Genomic DNA, 20477 nt, shown 5'->3' on the forward strand with positions numbered 1-20477 from the left:
TTTTTCCTTTTTGCAGCTACTGATTATAGCTTTTAGCTGTTTACCCACCCATTTTTACCTGTGCTGTTTAGGCAATATGCTATCTGACTCCCACTAGGTTCCTATAGATAACATCTCCCTGGAGCCTGGATCACCACGGTAACAGGTGTGTGAGCTGTTTTTCAGGAATTAGAACCCCTTGTCCACTTCAGGCCAGTTGAAACCACCAACCCATCAACTGGGCCCATGCAGATGTCTCATAAGCAACCTTTTGTCATCAAGAGGCTAAAAACTCCACCCTCAGGTCATGGTAACACGTCCATTTTGTGAACATGTGTCCTATGAAGAGGCACAAAGTCTCACTATGCTTTCGCAGATCATCACCTCTCTTCACGTCCAATTGTCTTTCTCCACATTTCAGACCACCTTGCCCCCTACCTCATAAATATCCCTGAGTCCCCATTTTTGGGAAGCAGTTTTGAGACTCATTCTCTCACTTCCTCACTTGGCTGCCCAGTGATTAAATCCTCTCTCTGCTTCAATCTTGTCGTCTTGGTGTTTGGCTTTCCAGGCAGCAGGGGAAAATGAACCTGGTTCAATAATGTGCCTACTTCCAGCCTTCTTTCCCTACAACCTGCTCACCTCACTACTATCAGAATGGTCTTCCTGAAATACAAACCTGATTGTAGTAGAATCTTCCAGAAATATACGGATATCAAATATCTATTCTCTCCCACTTACTTTGTCATAGTGTTCCGGTTTTTAGTTTAGTACATGGCAACCCAGAAAAAAAAATACTACCATGGCTATACATTACCTAGCCTCCTTCACAGCAAGGTGTAAATATGTAATGAGTCTTCGCCAATGAGCTGTATGTAGAAGTGTGGTATGGGATTTCAAGGAAGGCTCCTTAAAATTAGGAAGTGGCCTATTGACCAGGAGTGCAGATGTGATGGGTAGAATCTCAACAGCTATCATGAAGAAGTCAAGCAATGAGAATGGCAAAGACAGCAAACAGAATTCTTGGTGTTTTGTGCTAATTGCCATTCTAGCCTCGACTGCATATTGATGAATTTTTATCCATGTGAGAGGGCAGTAAATGTAGCTCTTGTTTAAGCAAATATTGTTTTGGATTTAGTGTATGTATAAACATAATACTGATATATTAATGATTTGCCATTCTGAGCTAGTCACAGGAGTGCTTTCAGTTGCAAGTAACAAAAAAACCACCAGTGTCTGGAGGAAGTATCTTCTTGGCTTATGTTCTGCAGTCCAACAAGTCAAGGCTAGCACTGGCGTTTCTCCCATAATCAAGACGGCTGCCACATCTCCAGGGATCATATCTCCATTAAAGGCAGACAGAAATGGCAAAGGGATCTGCCAGCCACACCTGGTATTTTAATCAGGAAAGCAGTAGCTTTCTTAAATACTCCCCCCCCAGTAGATTTCCACTGAGGTGCTCTGCCCTTTCTCCAGCTGCTAGGGAGTCTGGGAAATTCAATATTGAGCTACAGACTCATCCACCTGGTACTTATGGCAAAAGCAGGCAAGAGTGCCTGGGGATATTGGTTTAGCCAAACTTCAGTGCCTAAAACCCTTACCATAGTTACACATATCCCTCAGGATAAAGGCTCCAATAAAAAATTCAGCCTCCATATGCCTCAGAGCAGTGCTTCTCATACTCCACTGAACATATGGATGTCCTGGGATTCTAGTTAAAAGGCAGTTTCTGATTCAGCAGATCCAGGGCCTTAGAATCTGCATTTCCAAAAAGCTCCCAGGTGTTGCTAGTGCTACTGATCCTTAGCACCATAGCTGGTACAGCAAAGGCTGACAAGGGCTTTGTGATTAGACCCCTAAGTTATTTCTACAGCATCATCTTTTGCCTCTTCCCCTTCCACTCTTAGCTCCAGCCATGTTTTACTTTCAGTTCCCTGGAAGGGTTGTGACTAACTGCTGATGGTCTCACATGCAGTCTCCCTGCCTGAAACGTACTCTCACCCTCCTCTGCTTCACCCTGTGGATTGTCATTCAAGCCTTGGGTCCCAGTGAGTGTCACTTCCTCCAAGAAGGTTTTCTGCATTCCACTACTCTCCCTCATAGGTAGAATTTCTCCCTCACTCATCTTTGGGTCCCCAGAGCCCAGCCCAATGCCTAGTATACTGTGGGTTGTTGAACAAATACATGTTGAATTAATGAATCAATGAAATGGTGCACTATCTGCAAGGCAAATGCTATATCTCAGCTGAAGTCTTCATGGCCAGCTTTCTCGTGGATAAGAGCTATAAATTATCATGCTTTTCCAAAGTCATTTACTCCTTTTAAAAATTAAATAGAAGTCACCAACAAAACCACTAAAGCTCACCTAAATCATTATTTAAAGGTGACAAAAAGTTGAACATGACATAAGAAATATAAAGACTTAAGAACAATTTCTTACTATAGTGCAAGTATTATTTGATTTCATGTACTTTTTCTCCAAGTCTAATTTCCTCCAAATTAGTGCTAATGAGGACTGGGCCAGTCTACTGTTCATTACTGGTCCACATGAGATAAGTACATAAATGGAGACTAAGCATTTGGAAACCGTTTTGCCAACTTTACAGAGTAATTTTATTTCATTCGAATCTAACCATTAAAAAAATGGTTTGTATTTTATGTCCTTGTTAATCTACTCTAAGTAATTCATTTTTATTGGGTTTCAAAATGTATCAGTTCACAATGGATTGGAAATTTTTTCAAAACTGGTTTTCCTTACAGATAATTTGAGAAGGCTTGCTTTCAATCTTGGAATTTGGATCAGACCATCTAAAGCAGTGGTTCTCAACAGGGGGTGATTTTGCCCCCCGGGGACATTTGTCAATGTCACAACTGCAGAGAGTCAGGGCAGGATCTACTGGCATCTAGTGGGTAGAGATCAGGGATGGTGCTCAATACCCCACAGCGCATGGCACTGCCCCACAGCAAAGAATGTTCCGGCCCCAAATGTCAATAGTGCCAAGGCTGAGAAACCCTTATCTAAAGATCTAAACTCAAAATCTGAAGCCAGTTTAGGGCCAAACACTTTTTTTCTTTTGCCTCTTCTCAGATGATGAATTGCTTCTTCCCATTAGAACCACAAACAGAAAATTCACATGCTCATATGCTTACACAGTTAGATTTGATAAGAACTTTCCGCCCTTCTTCTTTGGGTCAAAGATTCTTCCCTCTTCCTCCCAACACCCTTGATTCCTTCATGGCAGAGCAAAAAGAGAAGTACAGCAGCATAATTTTGCTGCAAGACAGTCTCATGACTCTTTTCCCCATCACAGTTTTTCTGACAGCTAGCTCTTAGGTTTCTCAATTTCTCATTTAGAATGTGTTAGCACTAATTTGAAAGCAATGCTAAAATGTTCACATTACAGAAACTTCTCTGTTGGCCCTTTTGGCAACCATCTCTAACAGGATTAAATTAAAGCTTTTTTCTTGTTGGACTTGAAGTTACTGTTTAGGCTTCTTGGAAAATAGCTTCAAACCCATGTAAACAGGCTCTAAGAAGTTTCTCTGAAGAAAAATATGAAGTGACGTATCTGTTGTTGATTATGCTTATGTGCATTTACACGGCCACTAGAAGTCATTTAATTTCAGTTAGTTTTCATTCAATGACCTGATCCTTTTTCTTCATTTTGGCAGGGTCAACTGGCTATTTGTAGATAAACATGCTCATTGGTGACTGGGCTAATATCTGCATGTGAACAATTAACTTGAACCCAACATATTTCCTAAAGTTCTTGTAAATGACGTCTTTGCAATCTTTATTGAAGCCATTCTTAAAAATAATCTTCCTTCTGCTGCTGTTGCCTGGTATTTTTTCTAAATAAGATGATTGTTTTTACTTTGTTCATTTCCTAAGATTCTGGTTATAAAGCCTGTATTCCACAATAAAAGTTCTGATTGGTATGACATAACAATAAGAGCTAATACTTTGAGCACTCACCATGTGCCAGCTACTGTTCTAAGCACTTTAAATATATTATCTCATTTAATCATGATGACAAGCCTACGCAATAGGTACTATCATTGTTCCCTCTTTATAGATGAGGCAACTGAGGCACATAGAGGTGGCGTGATTAGGCCAAGGTTATAAAAGTAGTGAGCAGCAGGGCTAAGATTCAAACTCAAGCACACTGGATCCAAAAGCTGTGATCATACCCATCCTCCCTCTCTTGCAAGTTGAGAGTCATGTAAACAAGAAATGCAAGTAGAGTGGGAAATTGAAAGCTATGGTTTGTGTGTTCTCAGGCTGGTCACAAGAAGTGCCACATGGAGACTAATGTAAATAAGTTCCAGAAACTGCATCTTGCCTATCCTTGTTTCTCCCACAGGCTTATAGTGTATCACTACAGTGCTTCTCACAGTCAGTGTTATAGATTTGCCCCACGCTACAAGCTGTTCACCCACATATTTGTACTTCTCCACTCACCCCATATTCACCCCTCTGTCTAGTCTGAAACCAGTAGTTGCAAAACCATGCATTCTCTCCCTGGGCAGCCCCTGATGACACCCACAAGCCAGTCACACATCTGTGCTGTGGTCTCTCACTATCTCCAGCTACCTGTCCATCCTTGGCAGGGATAGTGGGAGCCGAAGTTCAACCTAGATTAAATGACAAAATCTGGAGCAGCTTTGCTATTCAGCCCTGGGATGAGAAGTCTTAGACTCCCCTTTTGGAAGAAGAGGGGAGGAATGCTGAGCAATTGTTAGGATTGTCTCCCCTCTGTCACACTGAGCATTTCACTTCCTTAGTAAAGGTAGCAGAAGCTGCTTCTTTTCTTCTTCGTGTCATCAGTGCTATTTGTAACTTAGCAGCCCCAAAATTAAAATGGCAGATCAGAATGAAGCCAGAGTTGAGAGTTCCTTTTCAATGCCTCACAAGACGGCCTCAAAGTGTATTCTCTGACCCAGCAGCATCAGCATCAGCTGGGAACTTGGAGAAATGCAGATTCTCAGGTCCCAGCCCAGACCTGCTGAATCAGACACTCTAAGGATGGGGCCCTGCACCTGTTTTTTAGAAAATCCTCCTGGCGATTCTGATACATGGTCAAGTTTGAGATCCACTGGCCTTTATTCATGATTCTCAACCCTGATTCCATATTAAAAATCACCTTGGGAGTTTTTAAGGTCCAAATGTCCAGTCTACACATCAGACTAATTAGACTTTCTGGAGGAGAGACACAGGCATAATAATTTTTTAAAGCTCCCCAGGTAATTCCAGTGTGAGCTAAGATTCAGAACTGGTGGGCTAGTGCAAAGCTCCTCAATAACGGTAATATTGACATTTTGGGTCAGATCATTCTTTATTGTGAGAAGCTGTTCTGTGCAACATAAGATGTTTAGCAGCGTTCCTGGTCTCTGTCCACTAGAAGCCAATGGCACCCCCTTCCCGAGCTGTCACAACCAAAACTGTCTCCAGACATTGCCAAATGTCACCAGGGACCCAAAGTCACGCCCAGTTGGGAACTATTGGATTAAAGTTCATCATTATCTCTCCAAGAATGATTATAGGCCAACCCACATAAGAATCATTTTCAGGGCTTATTAAAAAAGCAGATTATTAAGCTCCACTCAGGCCTCCTGAATCAGAATCCTCCAGGAAATCAGGAAGCTTGTTAGCATCTGAAATTCTGAAGTGCCTTAAAGTTGGAGAACCACTGAATTAAGTATTTCTTCTTAAAGGCAGATTGAATTTGACTTTGGTGCTTAGGAAAGCAAAATTTAGCTTGCTTGGGGTCCTGTTCTTTATCACTGGTAGAAGTGAAGTGATTTATGGTTCTTCCAGAGATTTCAGCTTCGCTAGACAGACCCACTTGGAGAGTTTAGACATCTCCCTGATGTGCCGTGAGATAAAATAAAACTATAAAATTTCAATCCAGTAACAGTAGTATCATGTTTTGTGTAAATGAGTATTTCAGCATCTACACAGTAACTTTTTTATTCAGATTCTTGACTTTAAAGGAGATTTACTGTGAACGTCTATTCACACACCTCAAAAGTCACTGATCACAGGATCAGATGAGTTTGCAACATTAACTCCAGTTTACTTAAGCATGTGAGCAGCACTGATGACCCTTTTTCATAACTACTCTGGTCTTTGGTGTTTTCTTCATGGATGTTGTCAATCCTCTATTAATTTTTAAATTTTTTTGGTGAGCTTCTTGGCCATGTTCCAAGTGTGCACCCACTTACTGGCTACTTTTGACCTGTCCATTGTCTGTGTGTACATGAAACATGCTTCTTTGTTTAATAAGAGTTGACTGTGCCCCAACCTACAGCTTTTACCTGTTACTGTTTCCTGTAATCATTCATTCAGTCAGTCATCCTGCAGGCATGACTAGAATAATGAATAGACACTTTTAGCAGAGCTTTGGCAAAAAGCAAGGAGATCTCTGAGAAAGGTGTCATTTTTCTTGGGAAATTAGCAAAGACTTCACAAACGAGGAGGCAGTTGAGCTGGCCTTAAAGGACGAACAGGAGTCCATCAAGCAGAGAAAAGAGGGCTATTCGGAAGATAAATCTTACATTAAAGATTAGATGAGAATCTGTCCTATTTCTGTGTCTCAAGGAGTCAATAGTACCATGGCCAGAAACCAAGGGTGCCATTGCTCAATGATTAATGACTGCCACAGGCACTTTTAGAAACTAATTTCCCCCTAAAGATGAAAACAAATTAGAGAGTGAAATATTCCATAATATTGCAGTGTTAAAAAACAAGACAACAGGTGGGCCGGCCTGGTGCTATAGTGGTTAAGTTGGCATTGCTCCACTTTGGCTGCCCAGTTTGGATCCCGGGTGCAGACCTACACACCACATGTCAAGCCAGGCTGTGGCAGGTGTCCCACATATAAAGTAGAGGAAGATGGGCACAGACGTTAGCTCAGGCCAATCTTCCTCAGCAAAAAAAAGGAGGATTGGTGGCGGATGTTAGCTCAGGGCTAATCTTTCTCAAAAACAAAAACAAAAAGCAAAACAAGACAATAGGCCCAAAAATGGAGCTTATGCTAAGCTCCACATCACCAAAATGAGACTTAATTACAGTTTCAGGTCTCCCAAAAATGGAATCTCAAACCAGTCAATCAGGAATCACCTGATCAGCACTAGTTGGGTAATCTGCCTGATAGACCCTTGCCATCCCCTAGAAGAAAGTAACCTTGCAATAACTGACCTGCTTTTTTGCCTAGGATAACTTCATTGTTATACTATGCCTTCTGCCTATAAAAGTCTTTCATTTTGTATAGTTCCTCAGAACTCTTTTCTCTCTGCTACACTGGATACAGTTTGATTCAAATAGATTTTTGCTCAAATAAACTCTTAAATTTTTTAATATGCCTCAGTTTATCTTTTAACAGTTTGCATGCAGTTAGTCATGTAAAATGTCAAATTAGGACAAAAAATAAAAATTAAAAAAAAACATACATGAATCAGAAATTCATTTCATTCTATCCCAGTGATTCTAAACTGGAGGCAATTTTGACCCCTATGAGACATTTGGCCACGTCTGGAGACATCTTGGGTTGTCACATCTGTTGAATATGTGACTACTGGAGACCAGAGATGATGCTAAACACCCTATAGTGCACAAGACAGCTCCCCACAACAAAAATTGGTACAATCCAAAATGTCAACAGTGCAGAGGATGAGAAACTCCGTCCTAGTCCACGCTGTGTGGCTAAGGGCACATTTATGTAAACTAGTGTGCTTTCATTTGCAGAATGGAAATCCATCCTGCTCAGCTCTTTGTTCCTTAGACAGTTTAAATGATGACATGTAAGATTTACCTTGTCCCACCCTCACTGCTGCACAGTTCTATCTATAAACAAGGCCCTTATGAATTTAGAACACTGTGCAAACTCATGTGAATTTAATAACTTTAGTTGAGGGAAAATAAGATAAGAATCAAAGCATGGGGAGAGGACACCATGGTTTCAAGGCTGTGTGCCCATCACTGTCAGTCCAACATAAATATTTATGACAGCACATTCCACCATGAGTGCATTCTTCTAGAAGAGAACTGTTTCATCCCACTGTCAGCAGAAGTAAGGTTTTCTAAATACAGCCTGTATTATTTGAAATGAGTAGTCCTACATTTGTGCCAGGTAGAAACGGTACAGGAATTTAATATTCAGTCAGCAAACATGCAAAGAACAAGACGGTCTTTGTCTAAAACTGTATTTTTCAGTTTGGTAGCTACTAGCCATACGTAGCTGTTGAGTACTTGAAATGTGGTGAGTCCAATTGAGATGTGATGGACATGTAAAACACACACTGGATTTCGAAGACTTATTCCAGAAAAAAGAATGCAAAATGTCTCAATAATTTGTATTTTGATTATAAGTTGAAGCGATAATTTTTTGATATATTGAGTTAAATAAAATATATTAAAAGTTTCACCCATTTTTCATTTTTTAGTGGGGTTACTAGAAAATTTAAAATTATGTATATATAACACATCTATTATACAGATGTATTACATATTTCTATTGGACAGCACTGTTCTAAAAGCACACATTTCTGTCATTCTTTTTTAATCTGATTGTGATGCTCATGGAAAGACCTTAGCGTTCAGATTTCTAACAGGCGTGTCTTTCAATCAGCAGGCCACTGGTTCTCATCCTTGGCTGCACATCGAAGTCACCTTCGAGAGCTGTTGAAAAGTACTGATGCTTGGACATCCATAGACAAAAACAAAACAAAACAACCCAGACCTAAGTCCCACATCTTACTAAATGGATAAATTGGACTTCATCAAAATTAAAAGCTTTCGCTCTGTAAAAGCCCATGTGCAGAAGATAAGACGAGCTGCAGACTGGGAGAAAATATTGGCAAACTCCCATCTAACAAAGTATCTAGACTATCTAGACAATGCTCAAACTCAACAGTAAAAATACAAATAATATAATTAGAATATGGGCAAAAGATATAAACAGATATTTCATGAAGGAGGATATACAGACGGCAAACAAGCACGTGAAAAGATGTTCCACATCATTAGCCATTCGGGAAATGCAAATTAAAACTACTGCACTAGAATCAACAAGTATCTGAATACAAATTTCAATTTTAAAAAGTACTAACACCACCCCATCCCATCCGCCCACCGCTTTAGACTCTGATTTAAATGGTCTGGACTATGGCCCTGGCATTGAGAATTTAAAATCTCCCCTCGTGATTTTAATGTGCAGCCAAGGTTAAGAACAATTCTTCCGGGATAAAGAGTACAGCTTAATAGGAATTTATAAAATAGAGCCTGAAGGCAGGTGAGGGAAGGTGCTGACTCTGGCCTTTCTGATTGAGGGTTATCTTCACACTCAATCCCCAAAGAAGAGAACGCAGCTTGTTCTCAGGATATTTTATGTTCTGGCATAATATTTAGCTAGAGATCCAGCTATTTCTATTCACTGAAAAGAGCAGGATTTGGGCAAATTGACCAGGTGGATGAAACTGTGATGCCTTCCTATATCCTCTCTCCTTCCCGCATTAACTTCCCTCTGAATCTTTTAGGATACTTGTTTTCAAATTTGTCTGCCCTTTGGACTCCCCTGGGGAGCTTATAAAGTGTCGACACCTAGGTTCCCTCCTGGAGATTCTTATTTCATTGGTGTGGAGTGTGGCCTGGGTATAAGGACTTTTTAAAAATCTCCCCAGGGATTCTAACACACTGTGAAGGGGAGGAGAATATACCTCCTCCAAATGTGCCTCTTCAGCATAAAGACTATTTTGAGCTCATTATTTTGAGCAACAGCAGACACAGGAGAAGCTCTAAAAACTGAGTAGAAGTTACCCTTTCTTAAGGGATATTTACATTTATAAGGAAAATCTTACAAGGTGGCTCCCTCTTTGCACCAGGAATAGGAGGATGACTCTAAATCTCTAGAAACTCTTATCAATGGAGGAGGCAGGACTTAAACCTACATAACAACCTTCCCCTTGTTTACTGGGATTTTCCTGGTCACCTCCCATAACTGGCCTTTCCCCCCTCCTCCAGCTTTTCTTTCTTTTGTCTTTAGCTGAAGATGGTATTTAAGGCCATCTGGAGGCCATCTTGAGGAGTTACTCATTTTTCTTCAGTATTTCCCGTGTATACATGAGGTATACATGTTAATAAACTTCTGTTTGTGTTTCTCTTGTTAATCTGTCTTTGATTACAGGAGTCTCAGCTAAGAACTCAGAAGGATAGGGGGGAATTATTTTTCCTCTCCTACAGCAACAAAATTTGAGGACCACTGTTTTAGGCCACTGGCTCTCAACCTTGCCTGCAAGTTAGAATTACCTGGGGGAGCTTTTAAATATCATGATACCTGACATTCAAAGATCCTGATTTGATTTTTCTGGGTTGTGGCCAGCTCATGGGAATTTTTAAAGCTCCCCAAGTGCTTCTAGCTCGTAGTCAAGATTGAAAAGCACTAGCTTAGGCATCCTTCCTCCCTTATCTTCAACAAGGATATCAGCTGTGTTTTGGCACACAGCTATTTAGCAGGATTCAAGATTGAATGTTTTAATAGGTAGGAGAAAATTTTACAGGTTGTAGGGGGGAGAGTCCCGTCTAGTTTCTCCAAAATTGCTGATTACTTCATCCGTTTTTAAGGCTGGCAAACCTTTTACACTTAGCCTCATTACCAGTGCACAGCACAATGTCCTTTCCCTATGAAATGGATTTGTCTACCCTGAGCCTGGTACCACGTAAATGGGGTTCTTATACCCAATGCACATAAAAAAGCCAATTATTGGGGCCAGTCCTTTGGCATAGTGGTTAAGTTTGCATGCTCCACTTTGGCAGCCCATGGATCGCAGGTTCAGATCCTGGGTGCGGTCCTACACACTGCTCATCAAGCCAAGCTGTGGCAGCATGCCACATATAAAGTGGAGGAAGATTGGCACAGGTGTTACCTCAGGAACAATCTCCTCACCAGAAAAAAGCCAATTATTACAGCATCAGTTTTTGGGAAAAGAAAACAGCTTTATTGCTAGATTGATTGATCTGTAAGGAGACAGGAGGCATGTGATCTCAGATCTGTCTCCTGATCCAGGGCTTGGGGCAAAATTCATGGGATGAAGGGTAGGGTGATCTGAAGTGTGGAGATAGATGATTGGAGGTAAGAAGAAGTGAGGTAATTGATGATCTGCGCAAGCGTAGTCAAGCTTCATGCCTCTTCATAGGAGGCATGTTCACAAAATGGTGGCGTTAGTATGATCTGAGGGTGGAGTTTTCAGCCCTTTGGTGTCAAAAGGGTCACTTATTGGGCATTTATGCAGACTCAGCTGATGGGTTGGTGGTCTCAACTGGCCTGAACTGGAAAAGAGGGGACTCTTAGTTCCTGAAAGACAACTCTTAATTACTCTGTTGATAAGATGGGGTCAGTTGAACTGGTCCTAGTAGGCCCATGGTTACAAGGCCATAAGACCCTTCTCAACCACCCAACCAACAGCCATGTAAATTGCCTAAGCCAGTGGTTCTCAAAATTTGCTGCATATTAGAATCTTTGGAGACTTTAAAAATACCAAGACAGTCTAATGTAATTGGTCTGGGGTGCAACCTGGGCATTGGGATCTTTTAGAGTCTCCACTGATGCTAATGTTCAACTAAGTTTGAAACCACTGACCCAAGTGGTATTTTATTTAGTGATGGGAAACTGACTTTTGTGCCAAAAGATCCTAACAAAAATAGTCAAAAACGTATGCAGGCATGCAGAATGTTTCTTATGTTCAATCTAAGGACTCATACAACATGGTGAAGTGTTTGCAAGTGCAAAGGAGACTGTTTGTAGATGAATCATTACTGGGAACATAGTATTCCAAATCTAAATTGCCCCCTCCCACAGCTAAGACCTCAACCATGTATCCGTCTCTTGTGTGAACTATACAGAGTTCACGGGCATGCCAGTTCTACAGATGTGCTGAAGAGAAAGTAGCTCTTATGCAAAATAGTGGCTCAACACATCAACTCTCTACCTCCTGGTGGGCAAACGTTACACCAACACCAAATGCAAATTAAAGATAAACTAATTTAAGTACTAACTGCCTCTATCTTATCTCCTGAGGGGGCTAGTGTTTCTGATCACACCTCCAAAGCGGTGTGCCACCTGCAGACTGTCATTTTCATCAGATGTGCATAATTACATAAACTCGTTTTGAAGATACCCGCCTGCATTCATTTCCAGATTCCACAGTAGTGGAAGACATTTTCCAAGTTAAAATATCCTTTCCATCCCCTTTCAGAGGGCACTTTGTTTCAAGATGAGCAATCTGAGAGGAGTTACCACCCCTGGCAGCAATCTTCAGGGAGATTTGGAAAAGAAATTTAAATGTCATAAGAGAGAATCGTATGCTTCATACTATGATTAAAAGTCCATCCTCTTTCTGAAAGGGATGAGTGCCAGAAGATGAGTCACACCAACGAGGAGAGTGGGATGTTAATAGCAAGGAACAGCATGTAACAGGGGCCTCAGAACTGTGGCTAGAGGTAGGCAAACAGCGGGATGAAAGCTTGTTGCCCCAGATTTTCTTGGGCCAAGCAATCTGGAAGCAAACATTTAAAACATCTGGGAGACACTGGTGATTTGGCCCAGCTGAGCCCACTGGAAGCTCTTTCCACATACAGATGGAGATATGGAGTCAATAAAAATGTGAGTTAGAATGAAAATTGATATCTCTAAACTTCCCATTTGTTCTATATGATTCTTTTCCTACACAAGGCACAGTCTGTCCTAAGGTAAAGAGATTTCTAAACTAAGGAGTAGAATGACTCTGCTATGTTCAGCCTAAAAGCTCAGGAGATTCTGCCTATAAAGCTGTGTAGCCAGGTCATGGCCAGAAAAAGAGACAAGAAGCAATTGCATTTCACTATTCACATTGGCTTTTCCAGACAGTGTTTTGAATTCCAGTAAAATTGAAAATCTATACAAGTGGTTCTCACACTTCAGTGTGCATCAGAATCCCCTGGAAGGCCTGTTAAAACACACCCCCAGTGTTTCTGGTTCTGCAGGTCTGGGATGGGGCCTGAGAATTTATTATCTCTACAAGTTCCCAGAAGATGCTGATAGGCCAGGGACCACACTCTGAAAGCCACTGTTCTGAGGATAACTTCTGGGTACTTTTTTTAACTTTAAAGAATGACTTACACATGACTCTGAGGACTTATACCCAAATACCTCTTTCTTTGTAGATATTTGGATCCCTAGTAGGTCATGTTAGCACAGGATTTGGAGTCACATGGAAGATGTTGACTTTGGATAGCCACGATGTGACTTGTGTGACAGGAACTTCTGGTTTCACATACAAAAAAGCAGCTGACTGCATAACAAGAGAAACTATTGGGATCATAAAGGGAAATACCAAACCCCCAATGCAGAAAGTAGAGTATGTATATGTGTGTGTGTGTGCTGAAGAGAGGCAGGAGAGACAGGGAAGATGAAGGAAAGTTATTTTGTGGATGAGATACTTATCTTTTATATGGAGGACAGACCAGCCTTGAGGGACTGAGAAGGAGTGTTTTGGTTATTTATTTACTAAATTCATGATTATTAATGTCCACAGGGTGCACAAAGTTGTGCTGAGTTACACATCTGAAAGAATTTCCTAGTTGGGAGGTTTGTGATGTTGGGATATGGTGCCAGTGGAGGTGGAGTTCATCTTCTCTGATGATTAAAATTTTGGACTTGACCATTGTTTATTGGTCAGCTAGGGATAGTTTCAGGTAGACTTTCCTAGATGCAGGAGAATGGATTTAATGATATCTCCAGTTCCATTTCTTCTTTGTGTAAAGAGAGTGTGTAAAGAAAAATTAGTGCCTCAATGGGAAGCTATTCATTGTCTATAGCTCATCCTTCCCCATTATCTCATTCTTTACAATTCTGTAAACTGTAGATAACTGATAGCAAAACAATTCTTGCCTATAGACATGCTAATTCTGTCCTGTGAAGGTTTCATCAACTTCCCTCCCAGACTGGAAGAGAGAAGAAGCTGGTTTTGTCTCTACAGTTCTGCAATACCATTCTGATGCTAACCACCTAGAGTTAGTGCAGACTCCATAGGTTAAGGGCACACTCCCCAACAAGATTGCCCTCACTTCAGATGCCAGCCACAAGTTTGGTAGTCCTTAAGCCACCTGCACTTCTGACAAACTGGCTACAAATTTAGGGATTCCCACTACCCTTTCACATTTGGTAATTCATTAGCATGACTCATAGAACTCAAGAAGCCTTTACACTCATGGTTACAGTTTTCTTATAAAGGATACAAGTGAGGACCAGTCAAATGAAGAGACACATAGGATAGGGTCTGGGAGGGCCTCAAATGCAGATCTACTGTGTCTTTTCCCCGTGGAATCAGGGCATGTCATCCTCTCAGGACACGTATGTGTTCACCAACCAGGAAGCTCACCAGAGCCTGGTGTCCAGCGTTTTTACTGGGGTCTCATTATATAGGCATGATTGATTGGATCATTGACTCCATGATTGAATTCAATATCCATCCCCCCTCCCCTTCCTGGAAGTCAGGCTGATATCACCTGGCTCAAAGCCCCAACCCTCTCATCACATGGTTGGTCTGATCACGTGTTTGGCCCCCATCCTGAGCCATCGCCTTAGCATAAACCCAGGTATGGTCCAAAGACCTACTATGAATAACAGAGACACTCCTATCACTTGGGAAATTCCAAGAGTTTAAAAGTTCCCTCCCAGGAACTGTGGGAACAAAGGCCAAATTCTTTATTACACTACAGTTCCTACTTGCATGTTCATTTTAATATTCTTGATCTATAAACTTGTCTTTTTTGGAGTGTTCTTTTAACAAGTTACAACATCTGGGTTCCTTTGTTTTGAATCTTAAAACTTAGGTATCTGTAGCAGGATGACTGTCAGAAATGATCTTGGACCACCTCCCTCATTTTGTAGTCAAGAACTCCATACCCAGAGATAAATGAAGTGTTCTTCAGCCTCACAGCCAGGTGGGGCTGACCTGGGATTGGAGTTTCTGCTTCCAGACTCAGACTCTAAGTTATGTTTGTATGGAAGGAAAAATAATTTTCCCTCTACCTTTCTAGGTTCTTGGCTGAGACTCCCTCTAATAAAAGACAGATTAACAGGAGGAAAAAAACAGAAGTTTAATAACATGCATGTCTCCTGTATACATGGTAGAGACCCAGTAAAACTGAGTAACTCCCTGAAATGGCCCAAGCCACCACTTTAAATACCATCTCCAGCTAAAAAAAAAAGATGTTGGGCAGTGTGAGCCAGTTATGGGAGGTGACCAGGCAAAGCACAGTAAACAAAGGTAAGGTCTTTATGTAGATTTTAGTCCTGCCTTCTCCATTCTCCTGTGTCTGCTGTTTCCTCAAAATAATCAGCTCAAGACAATAGTTATGGCCAAGAGGCACATTTTGGGGTAGCACACTCTGCTCCCCTTCATGTTCTTCACCACCAGGTTTACCACATAGCCAGACCCTTTATTCACTTTCCCCCCTTCCCTGAAGAGAAGGCCATCCAAGCTCTTATTTACTCCAGTTAGGAGCTCCCTGCTTGTCCTGACTCTTCCTTTAGATCAAGAACCCAGCAGGGGTGAGTGTGGGGCTTTGTCCCACTTTGCATCTACGTTACCTGAGACAGTACCACTGACATATGGAATGTTATCAATAGAAAATTGTTTATAAATACATAAATGATACATAATACCTAAGTATGTAAATGAATAATAGCAAGTAATGATGATTAACATTTATTAGGCCTGCAAATTACTTTGTTTGCATTATCACATGTAAAATTCACAGCAACTCCACAGATTAGGTACTGTTATTATTATTACTACATTACAGATGAGGAAACTGAGGCTCACAGAGGTTGAAAAACTTACCCAAAGTCAACCAGACAGAAGGTGACAGAAACTGGTCTGTTTGTTTCCCAATGTAGAGGATCAGAATTTGCGGTCCAAAAATATGTCTCTTTGGCTTGATGATTTTTTAAAAATGAAAGACTCAGGAAAAATCTTTGATCTTTCCCTTAACTGCCTAGAAGAATTTAAGATAGAAGGCCTGTTCCAGGAAGGAGGTAATACTATAAGATAACTATAGTATAATATAAACTAGGTGTGATAGGGAGGAGCCTAGCAAGGGCCATTTAATCAAAATGCTCTCCATCTCTCATTGTCTTTACAAGACATGGTCATCATTTGTTTACCAAACATCTGTTTTTCCATCTCCATGTGAATTGCCTTCCTCCCATTTGAAGCCTCAAACCACTACCCCCAACATCTTCTTTTGTCTTTAGCTGAAGATGGTATTTAAGGTGGTGGCTTCAAGCATTTGGGGGAGTTACTCAGTTTTCCTGGATTTCTCCCATATATACATGTTACTAAACTTTGTTTGATTTTCTCCTGTTATTCTATCTCATATCAATTTAATTCTTAGGCCAGCCAGAAGAACCTACAGGGTAGAGGAATAGTTCTTCCTCCCTTACTCTGAGTTAAGCTTTAAACATACAGGCCAGCATTTCTCTAACTTGAGTATTCATGAGAATCACCTGGGAAGCTTGTTAAACTACTGGGGTGAGACTGGAATTTGCATTCTTCAAGTTCCCAGGGGATATGGTCCACAGATGAACCACTGCTCTAGGCTTTGCTGGCTTACAGTGAACAAAATGAACACAGGACAATGCAACATAAGAACAAATGCAGGCCAAGTTTTAAACACCAAGGGCAATCTTCTTGTACGTTTTTCACTTTTACCAAGCAGACCTGAGTGACCCAGGTTTAATCTTTCATTGTTTATTAAGCATGTGATAGGATTGGGGTAGAGCTTGAAATTAACGGAAGTGATGTCTTCTAGCATTATTAGGATCGTTCATGAGATGGAAAAAAATTGCCAGTAAAGTTATCTATTTCTGTGCAGATTTCAAAACTGAAATATAGGGTTGTCTCCAAATCAGAGCATTTTATCAATTTTGTGTTCTGAGAAAATGATACAAGGGAACAGAAAAAATTCATTTGAAACTCTTTTTTTCTATCGAAGGCTGTGCCAACCAGGGAGAAGGTGATGGTGGTGGTGGTGGCAGGTGGGGTACCTATAGTGGCCTTTAAGGGAAAAAATGCAGGCATTGTTTACTAGCCCAAGCCTTTTGCAAGAACATAGCCCCAGCTGTGACATCATGATCAGCTGCTGCTCTGCTGACCAAGGTCCACACAATACCCCTAGTCTTTCTCAGTTTAAGGTGAATGGATCTGGACTGTGGGATTAGATATCAAACACACACTGGAACAATCCTCTAAACAATGCCCACACTGACCAACGAGGACTCTTTGGTGAGAAAAGTGGGCTGTTTCAAGTGGTGGTTCTCAAACTTAACTTCAAAATGGCATCACCTGGGGAGCTTTTATAACTCCCAATGCTCAGACCATAGCCCAACCCAATTACAACAGCATCTCTGCAGGTGGACCCAAGCCTTGGCATTTTTTAACCTTCCCAGGTGATTCCAATGTGCAGCCAATTTTAAGTTAGTGTTCTAAAGCAGCACTTCTGAAATTTTAAATTGCATAGGATTTCCCTGGGGATCTTTTGTTGAAAAGACAGATTCAGACATTGTCCAAGTAACCTCACCAAAGAAGGAGATAAGACAGGGATAATAATAGTGACGATGATGATGATAGCCAACACTTTTAAATGTTTAATACATGCCACCACTCTTATAAAATTTCATACAAAAGACATCATTTATTCTTCAGAACAATCCTATAATTAAGTACTATTAATATCCTCATTTTGCAATAGCAAAAACAGAGGCCCAGAGAGATTAACTTGACTACTCTACAAGTGGCAGAGTCAAGATGCAAACTGAGGCAGTCTGCCTCCAGATCTCATGCTCTTATTCTTTGTACAATGCAGTTTCAGGGTCTATGAGAGGAGATCCAACCACCAGTGAAAGCTATGTATGTGTCTGTAGCTCTCCTCTCTCTCAGGAATGAGAGAGAACATGAGAATGCGGAATGAGGAATGAGAGCTGCTGAACAGAGCAGGAATCTGGCAGAATCAGGGAACCTCAACAACTAGGGAACCCTCAACACATGTGGTATAGTTATAAGAAGGAGCCCTTGGGTAGCTCACACCTGGCAAACTACATGGTCTATTTTTCACCATTGCTCCTGGCTAAGACCCAAAGTAACACATTCACCTCATGTGAATTTTAAATGAATGAATAAGTGAATGCATGCATCAGAAAAGGCTGAACTTCTTCTATGCCTGCTTTCTTACACTTATAACTTATCTGTATCCTAACTTTTTAAATTTTATTTTGAAAAAATTTAACTATACAAGCAAAAAGTACATGCAATGTATAAGTATATTTGAGGATAATAAAATGCACGTCTGACCTACACCCAAGCTGAAGATGGAGAACATTCCAGGATCTTGGAAGCGTCCCATGTGCCCCTCCTAGTCTCATATTTTTGTACTCCCCTGCCCACAAAAGGTATTCAGAATTATATGTTAATCATTCCCTCACTTTCTTTTTCACCTTACTCCAGGGTTTCTCAGCAGCAGCACTATTGAAATTTTGGATTAGATAATCTTTTGTTGTGGGGGACTATCCTATGCTGTTATGAGTTGAATTATACCCCCCTGAAAAGATATATTGAAGCCCTAACTTCCAGTACATCAAATGTGCCCTTATTTGGAAACATAGTTGTTGTAATTAATTAAGATGACGTCATACTGGAGAGGGTGGGTCTTTAATCCAATATGACTGGTGTTATACAACTCTACATGAATGGAATCATACTACATGTGTTCTTCTGTGACTTGCTTTCTTTTGTGTGACTTGCTATTTTTTGATCAGTGTTATGTATTTGAGATTTACCCAGGTTGGTGCATATAGCTGTATTGTATTCATTTCCTCTGCTGTACAGAATTCTATGGTATCAATATGCCTAGTTCCCCACACCCTTTCCTTCTGGGGAAAAGGTGAGGGCAGGGAAGTTTCTGAGCTGTCTCCTCTGCATTATGGGTTGATTTCTTGTTCACTCTAACTCTAAGGGTGAAGCTCTTCAGGATTCTAACTTATGGAGGGTTCTCATATTAAGGTCTCCACCTTAGCATTCCCTAGGCTTTATTTTCTGCTCCCTGGGCCTCAGGCAGCCTCTAAAACAACTTGGGGCTCATCAGACACCCTCAGGGTGAAAGCCAGATTGAGACCTCCTCAGTTCCTGGAATTCCCACTTCTCCTTCCCCTTGGCCTTGGTAGATTTCTTTCTTTCTTGCCAGCCTAGCAGTGCATTTGGAAAGCTCATTTTTCAGGACTATTAACAGAATTAATAGAACTGAAGAAATGTGCTTTCTCTATTCCAGGAAAGAATAAAAATAACTCTTGGAAGTGAACTGATCAGACTGGTAAACCTTAAGAACTGTCGGAGTTGAGCACTGAAACATACCAAGAAACAGTAAGTTAACAGCCACCATCATCTTTCAAGATGCACAGAGAAAGAGATCTTGTGCAATCTCTGGAAGATTGCCCCTCCAGCATTTCCCCCACCCACTGCATTCCCTGTTCGTAACTTAACTGAATAATCCCACCATTAAGCACACATCCATCGCTGAGCCTAGTTCCAGAAGAATCCCCTTTTGCTTTGTGTAGAGAATCAGAACATTGAGCTTGGAAGCATCATCAGCATTCTCAGGCTGAACTTACGGAGGTCGTATGCCTCCTCTGCATTCTGTTGCTATTTCTAGGGCCATTCCATAATTTCTGGGTCCAGTAATTTTCCTGTAGAAATTTTACTACAATGACTATGAGGTTTGCCTTGTAAAAGCCATACAATATTGCCAGAAGCCAGCTCTGAGGCATACTTTCCCATCAATAGATTTAAATCCAAAGTGAGAGGCAAACTTTTATGCAAAATGAATAAAACAGAACCAGGTTGGGAAAAGGGGATGCTTACAAATGTTCTGACATATTCCAAATACCAAAAGCCCACAAGTCTAATTTCTACTCCACTGGTTTATAGTGCCTTTCTGTGAGAGGTCAGCTTCTTAAGAAACACTTGCTACCTGGTCTGGGCTTCTCAGGGATCTCTTTTGGAATTGATTAGACCTCACGGGAATTCAGATACAATCTCAAGTTGAATTCAATGTCATGTTTAACTCCTTTCCTGGTGGTCCACCTCTCTCCCTTTCATGTCATTGAGCAAGCAGGTGATGGATATCTTTGTATTCCTCCAGCTTTTTTGAGGTATAATTGACAAATAAAATTGTAAGATACCTAAAGTGTACATTGTGATGATTTGATACATATATACATTGTAAGAGGATTCTCCCCATCTAGTTAATGAACACATCCAAGGTGATGGACATCTTGACACTGCCAGGTGTGCTTCTGCTGCCTTTATCAGATGCAAATTACCACTAGGACAGTTCCCTGTCACTCATGTCACCCTTTAACTGGTTGCTTTCAGTGGACGTTACAAATAGGAAAAAATCATGATAT

The 20477-nt window shown here is 40.9% G+C and overlaps 1 long non-coding RNA gene across 1 annotated transcript in view; it reads left to right on the forward strand.

Moving 5' to 3' along the window:
• LOC139080932 (uncharacterized) overlaps positions 1–20257 on the forward strand; it is a 42761-nt gene extending 22504 nt beyond the window's left edge. Inside the window, exon 2 of the long non-coding RNA XR_011535802.1 lies at positions 19343–20257. This is a non-coding gene — a long non-coding RNA (uncharacterized lncRNA). The remainder of the gene's footprint in view (positions 1–19342) is intronic.
• Positions 20258–20477: the final 220 nt, after the last annotated feature.

This window comes from Equus przewalskii, chromosome X, assembly GCF_037783145.1.
Source record: "Equus przewalskii isolate Varuska chromosome X, EquPr2, whole genome shotgun sequence".
Taxonomy (NCBI): domain Eukaryota; kingdom Metazoa; phylum Chordata; class Mammalia; order Perissodactyla; family Equidae; genus Equus; species Equus przewalskii.